Source organism: Giraffa tippelskirchi, chromosome 12, assembly GCF_054371585.1.
Source record: "Giraffa tippelskirchi isolate mGirTip1 chromosome 12, T2T-mGirTip1v1.2.pri, whole genome shotgun sequence".
NCBI lineage: Eukaryota > Metazoa > Chordata > Mammalia > Artiodactyla > Giraffidae > Giraffa > Giraffa tippelskirchi.
In genome coordinates this window covers 34,581,793-34,594,916 of record NC_137286.1, presented here as the reverse complement: position 1 = coordinate 34,594,916, position 13,124 = coordinate 34,581,793, and the positions used below count along the sequence as shown (strand labels likewise).

General features: G+C 52.8%; 1 protein-coding gene across 3 annotated transcripts in view; it reads right to left on the bottom strand.

Annotated features, from left to right (window-relative positions):
- The window catches only part of LINGO1 (leucine rich repeat and Ig domain containing 1), a 215,501-nt gene that overhangs the window by 84,850 nt on the left and 117,527 nt on the right, over positions 1-13,124 (bottom strand). The gene's annotated exons all lie outside the window — the stretch shown is intronic.

Sequence of the window (13,124 nt, the reverse complement as noted above, 5' to 3'; positions counted from 1 at the left end):
AAGCGACTTGGCACATTGCACTTCTAAAAGAATCCTAGAGAGGACAAGGATCAACCCAAGGGAATGAATGGTGGTGTTCCAGGCATGGGCAGAGAGCAATGTAGCACCTCTGAGTGCCTTCTTATCTGAATAAGCAGGAAACCAGCTACTCTGCCTTCACTCCGGCCTCCTTTGGGCACTGACCCAGCTTGGGGGGCCACCCCTCAAGGGGCCCACAGTCTTCCCCAGCTTCTCTGAGGCCAAGTGGCACCTTTGGGGAGGGACAACGGGTGGAGATATTTCAGACTCAGGACACTGCCTGAGGTCCTGGCCATTGGAGAGTCACTAAGCCTGTTTATCCCTTCATGAGTCCTCTGATCTAAGGGATACTGGCTTGCTTCTTGGCCCCATAAAAAGGCACAACGACCGAGATCCTGCATCACAGAACACTCAGCTGACTGGGTCTCCAGAAATGTCTCTAGACCAGTGCAGCGGAATTGAGCTTTGTGCAATGATGGGTGTGTTTGATACCTATGCTGCTTAATATGATAGCCACTAGCTACATATGGATGTTGAAATGTGGATACTGATACTAAGAATCTGATTTTTTATTTTCTTGTATCCATTTATATTTAAATCTAAATAGTCACATATGGCTAGTTGCTACCGTATTCGATATGGTAGCAACGCTTGCCTAGCCCCTGGCCCTGGTGCTGTGCGTGCTCAGTGGTGTTGGACTCTTTGTGACCCCGTGGACTATAGCCCGCCCGGCTCTTCTGTCCATGGAATTTTCCAGGTAAGAATACAGGATCAGGTTGCCATTTCCTAACCTAGGGGATCTTCCCAACCCAGGGGTCGAACCCGCGTCTCCTGCGGCTCCTGTATTGCAGGCGGATTCTTTCCCTCTGAGCCATTGAGGAAGCCCCCCTGGCCACGGTATCCAGAGAAAACTGAGGTCCAGAGAGGAGATAGGATTTGCCCAAGGTCACAGAGAGAGTGGCAAAGGCAAAATCTAGAATCTAACTCTTCAGACTCCTAGCCCCAACTCTCTATAGCATCCACTGCCCTTCCCATGATGGACTCATGTTCTCCCATTCTGATCAGCACCGTCACACAGTGTCTTGTGATCACACAAACCATGCTACTGCTCCCAGGACAGGATATCAGGCCACCTTTGAAGGGATCATCTCTCCCAGCCACTGCTGCTGGCCCATCCCTCAGCCCCCTAGCCAAGCATCCCCAAAGAATAAGGCTGGGGAAATCATTCATCAGAGAGGAAGTGCTCTGGGCACAGAGCTGTTCATTGCAGGGTTATTAATAATAGCAAAATGGTGGAAGCTGCCTAAACATCCCACAATAGGGATGACAAAGCTCATCATGACACCTCTGTTTGATGGAATATTATGCAACCATTAAAAATGATAAACACAGAGACTAGTAGCAGCACAGAGCAATGTTCACCTAACAATATTGAACAAGAAAACAGAGAATGGATGAGGGTGGGGCAGGGCAGTGGTGTACAGGGCTCTGTGCTCACTGATCCCACTTATATCTGTTATCTCAGCCTGCACTGCAGCATTATGACATCCAGAGTTCACACCTATTCTAGAGATGGAGGAGCTCAGGCTTCAATAAGCCACACACAGCCCTGGTGACATGGGGAGGAAGGGCTCGAACAGGGCTTGAAGTCTTGATTTCTGACTCTAAGGACAGACTCCTGCAGCTGTTTCTTTGTGCCATGATGGAGACATTAACTTTTGTCCTCTCCTTTTTATTTATTAACTCATCTTATTTAACAGATACATTCAAAGTGCCTTACAAACGTGGGCTCATGTGATCTCTATAATAGCTGTAAGAGGGAGCAATTGATACTCATTTTTTTGGATCAGGAAACTAGGGCGCAGAGGTCAAGGGTCACTACTACTCCCCACACATTCTACAAGGTTTCAGTGTTGCCTTCACAGGAGAAGGGCAAGGTGGCAGGGAGGTTCTTTTTGTAGCAATTGAAAGAAAAAAGTTCCAGACATAAAATATTGTACCAAAAATTCTTTACAAAACAAGCACAAACACGAAAATGAAAACTTATTCAAAATTAAAGCTACTGATACATCCAAGAGACTGTGAACGCAATCCAGCCCCTGGCAGCCAAGCTCATGTCTCCAGGCTTTCCTGCCAATTTCCTGACCCCAGACTCCTGCCTCCTGCCTGGGTGAGACCCTCACCTCAGAGGGCAGCAAGGAGCGGCCCTGTGTGCAGGTGGACTGCAATAAACACCTCCCAGAGGCCCTGGCACAACGCAGCAAGCCGGCAGACAGGCCTCCGAGCCCGAGCTGCCTGCGCCACTACTGTCGCTGGCCAGGGCTGACCTCAAAAGGCCAAGACATCCAGGCTTCTGCCTCCAGCCCCAGGCAGCCCCATTCCACAAATGCAACAACCAAGGCCACCAAAAAGGTAAAAGACCTCATCAGAGGTCACACTGCTACTGGACAGAGGAACGTGTATGTCCACATGCCTATGCGTGCATACAACCCGCACGTACATGTGTCTCCCATGTTTGCTAAGTCACTTCAGTCGTGTCCTACTCTTTGCCACCCTGTGGACTGTAGCCTGCCGAGCTCCTCTGTCCATGGATTCTTCAGGCAAGGACACTGGAGTGCACTGCCATGCTCTTCTCCAGGGCATCTTCCCCACCCAGGGATCAAACACTTTTCTCTTAAGTCTCCTGCATTGGCAGGCGGGTTCATTACCACTATCGCCACCTGGGAAGCCTGTGTGTCTCCCACGTGTGTGTATAATTATCAGGTGATACTCAGCTTATACACATACCACACACATGATGATTATGTTACTAACTGCTACCATATCGACTGTTGTGTTTCTATTTCTCCTTTACATTTTTCTGTTATTTTTCAGTCTGTCACCAAATACTTATGAGCACTTACTATGTACCAAGTATATTACAGGTCCTGGAGATTCACTAGGGTGCCCCTCACAGGGAGGGATGGGAGTACAGATGATAAGCAAATAAATAAGCAAATAAAGAAACAAGATAGTTCCAAAGAGCGACAAGTGCGATGAAGATAAGCCTGGGCACGTGAGAGAGAGTGCCTGGGATGGGGCTCAAGGGTCCCTCAAGCAGGAGGATCCGAAGAGGCCTTTCTGCAGAGGCCACATCTGAATTTACACCTGGACAATAGAACTCAGTCACCCTAGAGCAGCAGGAGCAGGGCAACGAACAGAGTGGGGAAGGAGACTGGTGTTTCTGAGGAGCAACAAGCCGTTTGGCCCCTGGAATGAGATGGGCAGAGGTGGGGCAACTGTAGAAAGGAGGCCACAGAGGGAGGCTGGGCCCTGAAGGCCAAGGTAAAGCTTCGGCCTTCATCCCTAGTGCAGTGAAGAGGCGCCTGGGAAGTGCTGGCACGTCTTATTCGTTTGGTCTTATTCTTATTTCGTCTTATTCGTTGAAAAGTTCCTTTGGGCTGCCGACTAGAGACTGAATTGAAGGGGAGCAGGCCCAGGAGCAGGGGATCCGTGGGCTGGCTCTGGCAGTTGCCCAAGACAGGGAGATGTGCCTCAGGCCAAGGTGAGGGAGGGACTAGACAGATTGAGGATATATGCTGTTGCAAACACAGCTCATCAGCAGTTGGTTGATGAGTTGGATGTGAGGAGGTGGGGGTAAGAAAAAGGAATCGAGGATGACTCCTAGATCTTCTACCACGGACATTAACTGCTTTTACCACCAGACCCCCCACGAAAAAATTTTAAATAACCATTAAAAAATAACAGCAGATGAGCCACCATGAAGACCGCCACCCCACACACACTGAGTCTCACAGCCCCCAGGGTGCATCTTTCTTCCCAAGCTCCCGCTGTGTTGTTCTCTGATTCTGCATGTGGCACACTGGGAGGGAAAGAGATTGGGTCCCACCATCAGGCTAGCAGGAGACAAGACTGTCCAAAAAGACAGGACAGGGCAGGATGGGGGAGGGGGGGAGGGGGTGGCCCAGAGCAGGCCCCCAGCACGTGCTTATTAAAGAACATGCTGGCTGAACCTGAGATGTTCTAGCAAGGGGCGTGGGGGCTGGGGAGGCAGGGCGCAGCACCTGGGAAAAGCATGAGTTTGAAGGTAAGAGCATCCTGGGTTTGAGTCTCAGCTTCACCCCTGGCTCTCTATGGGACCCTGGGTAAGTTCCTTTGCTTCTCAAGGCTCAGATCCCACAATCCTCCTACTCAAAGATGGGATGAAGACTCAGTGAAGTGATATATGTCAAGAACTGACATTTATAAATATTAGCACCTTTCCCCTTTTATTTAAAAATGGGCTAAAGAAGTCAATTTAAGCTTAGACAGGTAAACTTCCATCTATCCCAATCAAGATTCTGGAAGTGCTGCCGAGAATGCCAGGAAAGACAATGGTAAGTGTCAGAAGTTCATGACCAAAGAGTCTTGTGGGATAACTAACTGCATGTCCTCTCTTGGCTGCTCAAAAGAGTGACACGCACTCCAGGCAGCCACAGGTGAGGCCCTCGTACATCCTTGTCGATGAGACAGAAAACCATGGGCTGGGCTTCTCAGTGGTTAGCTATAGAACCACGTCCAAGAAAATGGGAGAGTGAGGGGGACTGGCCCCTGGGATGGAATCTCACTGGCATCAGCAGAGTTGGTCCTTGGCCCTTCCTGGAACAACCTTTTTTGGCAGAGACTAGAGACTAGGATGTGGGCTTCCCCAGTGGCTCAGTTAGTAAAGAATCTGCCTGCAAGGCAGGAGACCCAGATTTGATCCCAGGGTCAGGAAGATCCCCTGGAGAAGGGAATGGCAACTCACTTCAGCATTCTTACCTGGAGATTCCCATGGACAAAGGAGCCAGGCGGCCTACAGTCCGATTCACAAAGAGTCAGACACTACTAAGCGACTTTCAACTTCAGAGACTAGGATGGAACTTCGAAAGTAGGTCCAGCCTGGAAGGGTCAATTAGGGAGTCAGGATCCCCTGTCCAAAGACCTCCATTTACCCAGGAAGGGGCCAAAGTGGACAAAAGAGGGTTACTTGGCCCTGGCTGAGTTCTGTGAGTAGCTCTAAGAGTGGCCAGGGAGCTGTGGCCTCTGTGGATCCTGGTGGTACGTGAGGGCTGGGTAAGCCAATCACTCCAACTCTGGAGATGGTGCAGCCATGCTTCATCCTCAGTGTATCTGTCTAGATGATTTTTGGTAAAGTGAGGTCTGTTCGCAGGGGCTTGACAAGAAGAGGTGGGCCTTAACCCCATGTACCCTGGGGAAGCCTCAAGGGCCTGGCCAGGGCTTCAGGTCCCTGGCATTGGCATTTATGGGCCCAAAGAGCAGTGCTAGGCCCAGTGAGGAAAGATTCCAGGAAGAGAGATCGCTCTTCAGCATGAAGAGTAGTGGGCTCCCTGTCCCTGGGGGCATGCAAGCAGAGGTCTGGAGAACACATATGTTCAGTGGGGATTTGCACTAAATGCAGGGGTTGCTTTCAGCCATGGGTTTCTTTAATTCTACTCACATGTGATTCAGGACTAGATTATGTGGATCAAAGAGGGTGTTACAGAGAGTGAAGGGAAGGCAAGATGATGCCCAGAATAATAGTTATTATTATTATTATTATTACTACTACATTATAGATCACTAAACATTCCTATCTATTCTCTAACTTGATCTTCTGCTCATCCCAGAGGCACAAAGGATGATTAACCCCATTTAGCAGATGTGGAAACTGAGGCCCAGAGAGGGAATGGGACCAGCCTGAGGTCCAACAGCACGTCAGCCCCAGACCGAGGGGCCTTCCCCTCCTGAATTCCAGTGGTCATCCCATCACTCCTGCTGCAGAGAGGGGAGCAGTAATCTCCCTTCCAACCAGGGCTCCTGTCCATTTGCCAAGACTCCCCATCCCTGAAGGTTAGAGGCTCTCTTTGTGCACCCCTACAAAAGACCTTGGAAGGGAGTCCCAGCCCAGAAGGTGTTTCCTCCCAGGTTACACGTGTCCTGCTCCCCATCCCTTTCCTCTCATTCCCCTATGGTCCTGCCACAGCCCCTTAGGTTGGTTCCTTCAGACCAGATCAAGGACCAGACACTAGGCTTTGCCCAGGAAATGAACTCAAGGGAAAGGGTCCGTCTTGCTCAATCTTATTCTTCACCTCACACCTACACAGGCAGCTTGAGACAGGAGAACCAGAGCCCACCTTACCAGGTATCCCTCCAGAACACCTTCCCTTTTCCAAACCAGAGGGTCAGAGAGAGGGCATCTGGGCAGGAGACGTGACAGTGTCAGGGAGTGGGGAGACTGAGACCACTGAGGGCAAGAAAGCTGCCACCTCCAGTACCACCCCATGCCACATCATACATTGAACCCCAGGGTATTCTTGTGAGCCAAGGAGCAGCATCTCACTTTACAGGTGATGGAATGAAGGCTCAGAGAAATTAAGAATTTGCTCAAATTCAAAATACTAAATTGAACAGAAACAGCCTGTAAGTTCTAGAGTCAGGATTTGAATCCAGGACTGGCTGGTTCCAAATACCCTGTGCTTTCCCAGGCTCCCTGCTGCCTCCACAGAAGTGCAAGGAAGCTCAAATAGGCAGCCTGGTGAGCAGATGAAAGGGGGGCAGTGGTGGCAGAGAGAGAAAACAAGACAAAGACAAGACAGAGATCAGCAGGGACAGACGAACTGACAAGCAGACCCTGCAGGGGCCAGAAGGAGGCAACTACAGAAGCCCCCATCTTGATCAATGAAAGGCCCCCAAGTGCCACCTCTGCAGCCATCTGCTCCTCCAATTTAGCTACTAGTCTTCCCTAGGTCCTCGGCAGGATGCCCAGGTCCGAGGAGCACAAGAAACCTCCCGTCCTGGGAGGACCCCATCAGTGAGGGTGTCAGGTCAGATCCTTGGGTCAAGGAGGTGGGCAGAAAAAGAAAGGGGCCAGTTCTGTCCCTGGGCAAGGCCCTCAGCCCAGCTTCTGTCTGCCGATGCCAGGCTGGAGGATCCAACTGCCCTGACCGCCCAGCAGGTACAGCATTCCTGCTGGCCCCACGCATCTAGGGGAGCGTTCTGGGCTAGCCAGGTGTTCCCGGGTCCCGCTGGCAGCCGAGCACAATTGGTCTGTCCCCAGAGCATGCAGGGTTTAGCAACAGCCTCTCAACTGAATATTTAAGAAGAAAATTACCCCTCCCGTGTTTTTTTGTTTTTTTTTTTTTTAAAGAGAGAGAGAAAGGGCGGGAGCAGGAAGCCAGCAAAGGAGGGAGAGGGAAGGAGAGTGGGAGAAACCTACCCCATCACTGCAGTCAAGGTCACAGGCATCGTTGTGGGGCAGTAGCGGGCAAGGAGCCTTTAATCTGGGAGTTCAGGCCGAGGAAACTAAATGCTGGAAGCTGGAGTACATTACTGCCCTGAATGATCTGTCGGCTTCTATTAGGCTAAATATCTCTGGATAATAGGGAATTATCCTCTGAAAAGGCAAACTGCCGGCCTCTCCAGAGAGGGGGGCGCGGTGGGAACCTCTCATCATGAGGGCTCTCCCACGGCAGTGGGGGGAAGGAAGAACAGGTCCAGCTAGGAAAGCCGCCCACCATCCCACACCCCCTCCCGGGAAAGTCACAGTCACCAGCTATGCGAAGCTTGTGGCGGGTGCCAGCACCCAGCCCCCTCCTCCCCAGACTCTCCCTCCACTAAGGAGTCTGAAAAGATGCTAGACGTGGAGTCGAGGCCAGACGATGCCTCCGTGACAGCAGGTGACCCTGGGCAAGTCCCTGAGCCCCTCTGAACCTCTGTTTCCCTGTCTGCTAGATGGAGCTAATAATACTCACCCGAAGGCTGTGCTGTGGGGAGGATGAAGCTGGCGCCCAGCCCGGCACAAAGTGGGCACCCAGGACAATTCTGCTCATGCTGTTCTGCCCACTGGTAAGGACCTCCTCTTCATCCCCTCCTCCTCATCCTCACTGGCCCACGCAGGGCATCACCCCCTCTGCCCCATTCTGCCCACTGTGAGGACCTCTTCATCCCCTCCTTCTCATCCTCACTGGCCCCCATTGGGCACCACTCCCTCCACCAGGAAACCCTCCCTGGCCCCCACCCTTGGGTATCTCCTACAGCCAGAATCCCACCCTCTGGGGTTCTGGGCTCTGCCAGCTTCCAGTGGTTGTTCACACGTGGGCCCTTCAGCTTCAGGGGTTCCCTCTGAACCAGACAGTATTTCCACCTTCCCATCCTCCCCAAGCCCTCTCACTCGCACGACTGGCACTCAGGACTCTGCTCAGACGTGCAGACTAGGGCTGGAGGAAACCAGGATCAGGCATGGACTGGGTCCATGGAAGGGCATCACTCGTGGAAACGCATTCAGCACCAGGGAAGCCAAGCCAGGAAGCCAGAAATTCCAGAACACGAGTTTGCAGTGGCAGCTAGACCATCTGCAGGCTGGCCAGGGCACAAGGCAGGGCTGGGTCAGGTCAGAGAAGTATAGCAGTGGGACTTAGTACTGGGTTCCTGGCACAGTACTGAGGCCCTGGAGGTGCTCAGGCCAGGAAGAGCCTTAGATGTCAGGAGGGGCATGGCTGACCTGTGCGGGGAGAGGAAAGGGTCAAATGAGTAGCTGGGTGTGGAGCAGTGACATCCCGCTGAGCATCATGGGTGCTCATGTCCAAACAACACTATCCAACTTTGTCAGTTCAGTTCAGTTCAGTCGCTCAGTTGTGTCCGACTCTTTGCGACCCCATGGCCTGCAGCACGCCAGGCCTCCCTGTCCATCACCAACTCCAGGAGTTTAAGTGTTGGTGAAACATGAGTTTCATCAGCTCATGTCCATTTAGTTGGTGACGCCACCCAACCATCTCATCCTCTGTCGTCCCCTTCTCCTCCCGCCTTCAATCTTTCCCAGCATCCAACTTTGTAAAGTCCTTTAAATCCACTAGTTACTTTGATCTGCACAGCCTTCAGGTGAGGGGCAGATTGTGCATACATGCTAAGTTGCATCTAACTCTTTGTGACCCTATGGACTGTAGCCCGCCAGGCTTCTCTGTCCATGGGATTCTTCAGGCAAGAACACTCGAGTGGGTTGCCATGCTCTCCTCTAGGGGATCTTCCTGACCCAGGGATTGAACCCATGTCTCTAAAGTCTCCTGCTTTGGCAGGCGGGTTCTTTATCACTAGCACTACCTGGGAAGCCCGAGGGGACAGTTCAGGGATTACTGTTAGTAGCTCCTTAGTTCGTTCATTCAACAAGAACTTGCGGAATGCCTGCTTTGTTCCAGGCATTGTTCTGCCTCACTCAACAGAGGGGAAACTGAGGCCCAGAAGTGCTGCCCAGGAAGTTCCACGTCCCCATGGAGTGGGTGGAAGTCCAGGCTGCTGTCAGTCTCCATTAGTGAGAGGGGCCACCGGGGCCTCTGCTATAGTGCCCGAGACTGCAGGAGTGACCAGGGATGCCCATGGGCTGGGAGACCCAGATAGCCTCTGGAGATGGGGAAGGAGGCGGGGCAGAAGCCAGACAGGAGCTGTGGAAAGGGGAAGCCCAATGGTGGGTGAAGGGGGATCATGGGCGGGAGGGGCGTCAGTCTGGAGTGAAAGCACCTGTTCCTCCAACGCAGGGGTGGGAAGCTAGAAAGTGTGAGGGGAAGGAGAAAGTTCACAGTGGAGGGTGCTAATCTCCATGGGTAAAGGCTGGGGACAGGGCGGCAGAGGCACAGGTGAGGAATGACCAGGCCATCAGCCCTGCCCGAGGAGAGGAAGTGGCACGCAGGCAGGGCCAGAGGGTAGGGGTCGGGGGTCAGAGTGGGCCCATCAGGAGGACCCAGAGCCGGGCTGGACCCCCTAAGATGTCTGAGCTCTAGGGGAGGGGCAGAGAGCAGGGAACCCCAGCAGGGAGAAGCAGGCCCCATGACTGTCCTAGTGGATGCCCCACCCAGTAGCCTCAGGCTGCCCTGTGCCCCTAGGGGACTGAGAACCTTCTTGGGGTGTGGGCTCCCAAGGGCCCACCCGTGGGAAAAGCCCAGAGCAGGCTACATGCCTCCGGATTCTCCCTGCCACAGAAGGGAGCCCCCTGAGTCAGCTCAGGAATGGCTCTTCCCTCTCAGTTCCTTGAGCCAGCCCATCCACTCTGAGTAGTCGCCAGCAGGCTCCCTACTTCCCTGGGCCCTCTTCTCCTCATGGGTAAACTGAGGCAGACCTCACCTCTCAGTGGCCAGCCATGTCAGGAGGGCACTGCCCAATACCCGGATGCACACACAGTAGGTACGCACAGATGACTGACCCCTTCCTGTCCCCGGTAGTGGAGCCTCTTCTAGTCCTCATAGCATCCTCAGCGCCTCGCACGCACTATTGCTCAGTTCCCTTTTATTGAACTTTACATCTAACCGGCTGGTAGCGGTGGAAGGAGGTCAGAAATCTGCCCACTGGACGCAGTGGGGAAGGGGCTGAGAGAAAGCAGGGCAGCATGGGAGGACGTGGCGACGCCCCGGGGAGCAGACGTGAGGATGCAGCAGAGGCCGAGGTCGCTGGGGCGGCAGAGGCCCCTGCTCTCACCACACACATTAGCACTCCTTAATAATTCAGCAGGCAGGGGAGCCAGGGGAGGGGAGTGATGGCGGCAGGGATGGGGTTCACCCAAGTGGAGGGTCCCGGAGCAAATGGACATCCCGGGCCCCAGGCTTCCTCATAGCCCCCACAGCCTTGTGAGCTGCTCCTCCAACTCACCCTGCCCACCTCAGGAGCTACCCCACTGAGTGCCAGGCCCCGCCCAACCAACCAAGAGCATTGGAGAGAAACTGACACAAGTCAGAAGGAAGGAAGAGCCACTTCTGGGAGGAGGGACAGAACCTGGAAGGCTTCACAGAGGAGGTGGCTTTTCAACTGCTCTGGGTCTCACCTGGCTTTTCTGTGAAATAGGACTGTATACTCCTCCTCCTTCTCCTCTTACTACTACTTCTGTAACTACTACTACTACTACTAACAATGCCTTAAGTATCTGGGGTGCTCACCGGGTACTAGGCTCTGTGTGAACACTTTGTGCCCAGAGAGATTGAGGTGGAGCTGAGGTCAAGCCCGCCCCCTCCTAGCCTCCCTTTGGCTGGACCAGCTAGTGAAGGGTTGACTGAGGTCTGAGCCTTGGGCCAGCTGCAGGGAGGTCAGAAGGCAAGATGGGTGTCACTAGTGGCCAAGGTCTGCGAGTTGCCTTATGTTGTCAGCATAACTCCAAGTGAGTGGGGTGGGGGAAGGCGGTGGGGGAGGGAAACTTCCAGAGCCAGGTCAGAACCAGCAAGGTCAGAGGTTACACAATGACCATGGTGGCAGCTCAGTTTGGACCTCCCTGTGTTTAAAACGCTGGTGCTGAGTATGGCCTATACATGCCACTTCGGCCTACCCATCTCCCACAGGACCAATCTCACCCACATGCCAGGTTCCAGAAGTTCTCTGTCTCTCAAGAGGCAGGGTGTTGAAACTGCACAATGATGCTAGGCAGTAGGTATTGTTGCTCCCACTTGATGAGGAAACAGTTTCCGAGAGATTATGTCCCTTGCCCAAGGTCACAGATAGGAATGGCCAAGCTGGTACTCACACCTAGGACAGTTTCTAATCAACAAGGAGATGCCAAAGGCTAAAAGGCTCATGCGGCTGAAGTTGGAGGGTGTCTCAAGCACAATCAGTAGGCCTGGGAGAGGCCTTTGGGGAGTGAAGTCTTCCTGGCTTCCCTCCCAGTGGCTTCAACCTGTCCACAACCAGGACTCAGATGGTCTGGCTGTTTGAGAAGATGAGGAGTTAAGAGGTGGGGAATAGTGAAGGAGACCTCTCGTGGTGGCTTCCAGCAGCCCCCTGCCTCACCCCACCCCTGCCTGAAAGCATCCGTCTCCCTGGTGGCCTGATGTTGCCAAATGGGCTTGAGAAGGACTTTTTTATGAGTCTGGGTAGGGGGTGTATGGTGTGGTTAAAGAGAGATGAAACTCAGCCCACAGATAGAACAAGACCACCTGTGGACTAAAGCTAGTAGCAGGGGATGGGAGGGGGTGGTCAGGAAGGCCCAAGGGAACAGGTCTCACGGTGCCTAGACTCCCACTATTAGAGCATAATTCCTTTGAGTTCCCAGAGGTGTTTGGTTTCCGTAAGGTTTTGAACCAGGGAGAGGCACCATCTAAGAATACCGGCAGTGGGGAGTAGGGCTCTGAGGTTATGGCCCCTCTCCTCTATTGACATACTGTGTTTCTTGGCACACGTGTTCTTCCCACTTTAATCCCCAGTTGCCCCATCTGTAAGATGCCCAGGCCTGAAGGCTGGGGGTCACGAAAGGGGAGTGGAAACACCCTAGACAAGCAACCCCTCCCAATGCCTATATCGACTAGACGCAGGCTCCGTGCTCAACATAATCCCCTGTGGTCTTCCTTTACCCTCTCAACAAGGCTATGACATAGATATCAGTACTCTTATTGTCTAGGGCAGCAAACTGAGGCTCACACAAGAGAAAGGACGCTTCGAGCCTCCAGGAAGAGCTTCAGATTAGTCCTACAGCACTGTTTTGTTCAGCACTCTGGACAGCTCCCAGCCACCGCCTTCGAGGCCACCACCTGGTCATCCCCACCTCTCTCTCGCACACACACCTTAGATATGCCTGCTTTTCCCAACTCCTTCATCCTATATAAACTTCACCTAGCTTTCCCTTACTGATCCAGCTGCATTGATCTCTCCTGGGCTCCTGGCATGGCTGTGATCTGTGCACACAACACTGGGACCTAGGTCAGTAGTTCTTGCTCCTTTTTACTTCTCTGACTTAAATCTCATTCTCTCAGCAGCAACCTGAGGGCAAGGAACTATCTCCCTCCCTCCTTTCTCTGCCACAGTCTGGGCACACAGAGGGGACTCATGGAAATCCACTGGCTTTGGATCGGATGTGGGTGAGAATTGGCTGGTAAACTCTTGGCTCATCATTTTACTTCATTCACTGAGTATCAGATTCCCCAGATGGGAAAAGAGCTGATCCTGTCCATCTCACAAACTTACTGTGGTTTACATAGAGAGTGCAGATAAGCCATGCAAGGAGCTGCTACCCCCATGACAGTGTGACTACCTGCTTACACCCCCTTAAATACCCTCCTGGGACCTCATTCAAGTTATGGACCACTTCTCCCCATGAAATGTTCCAAATGATTTACAAATAG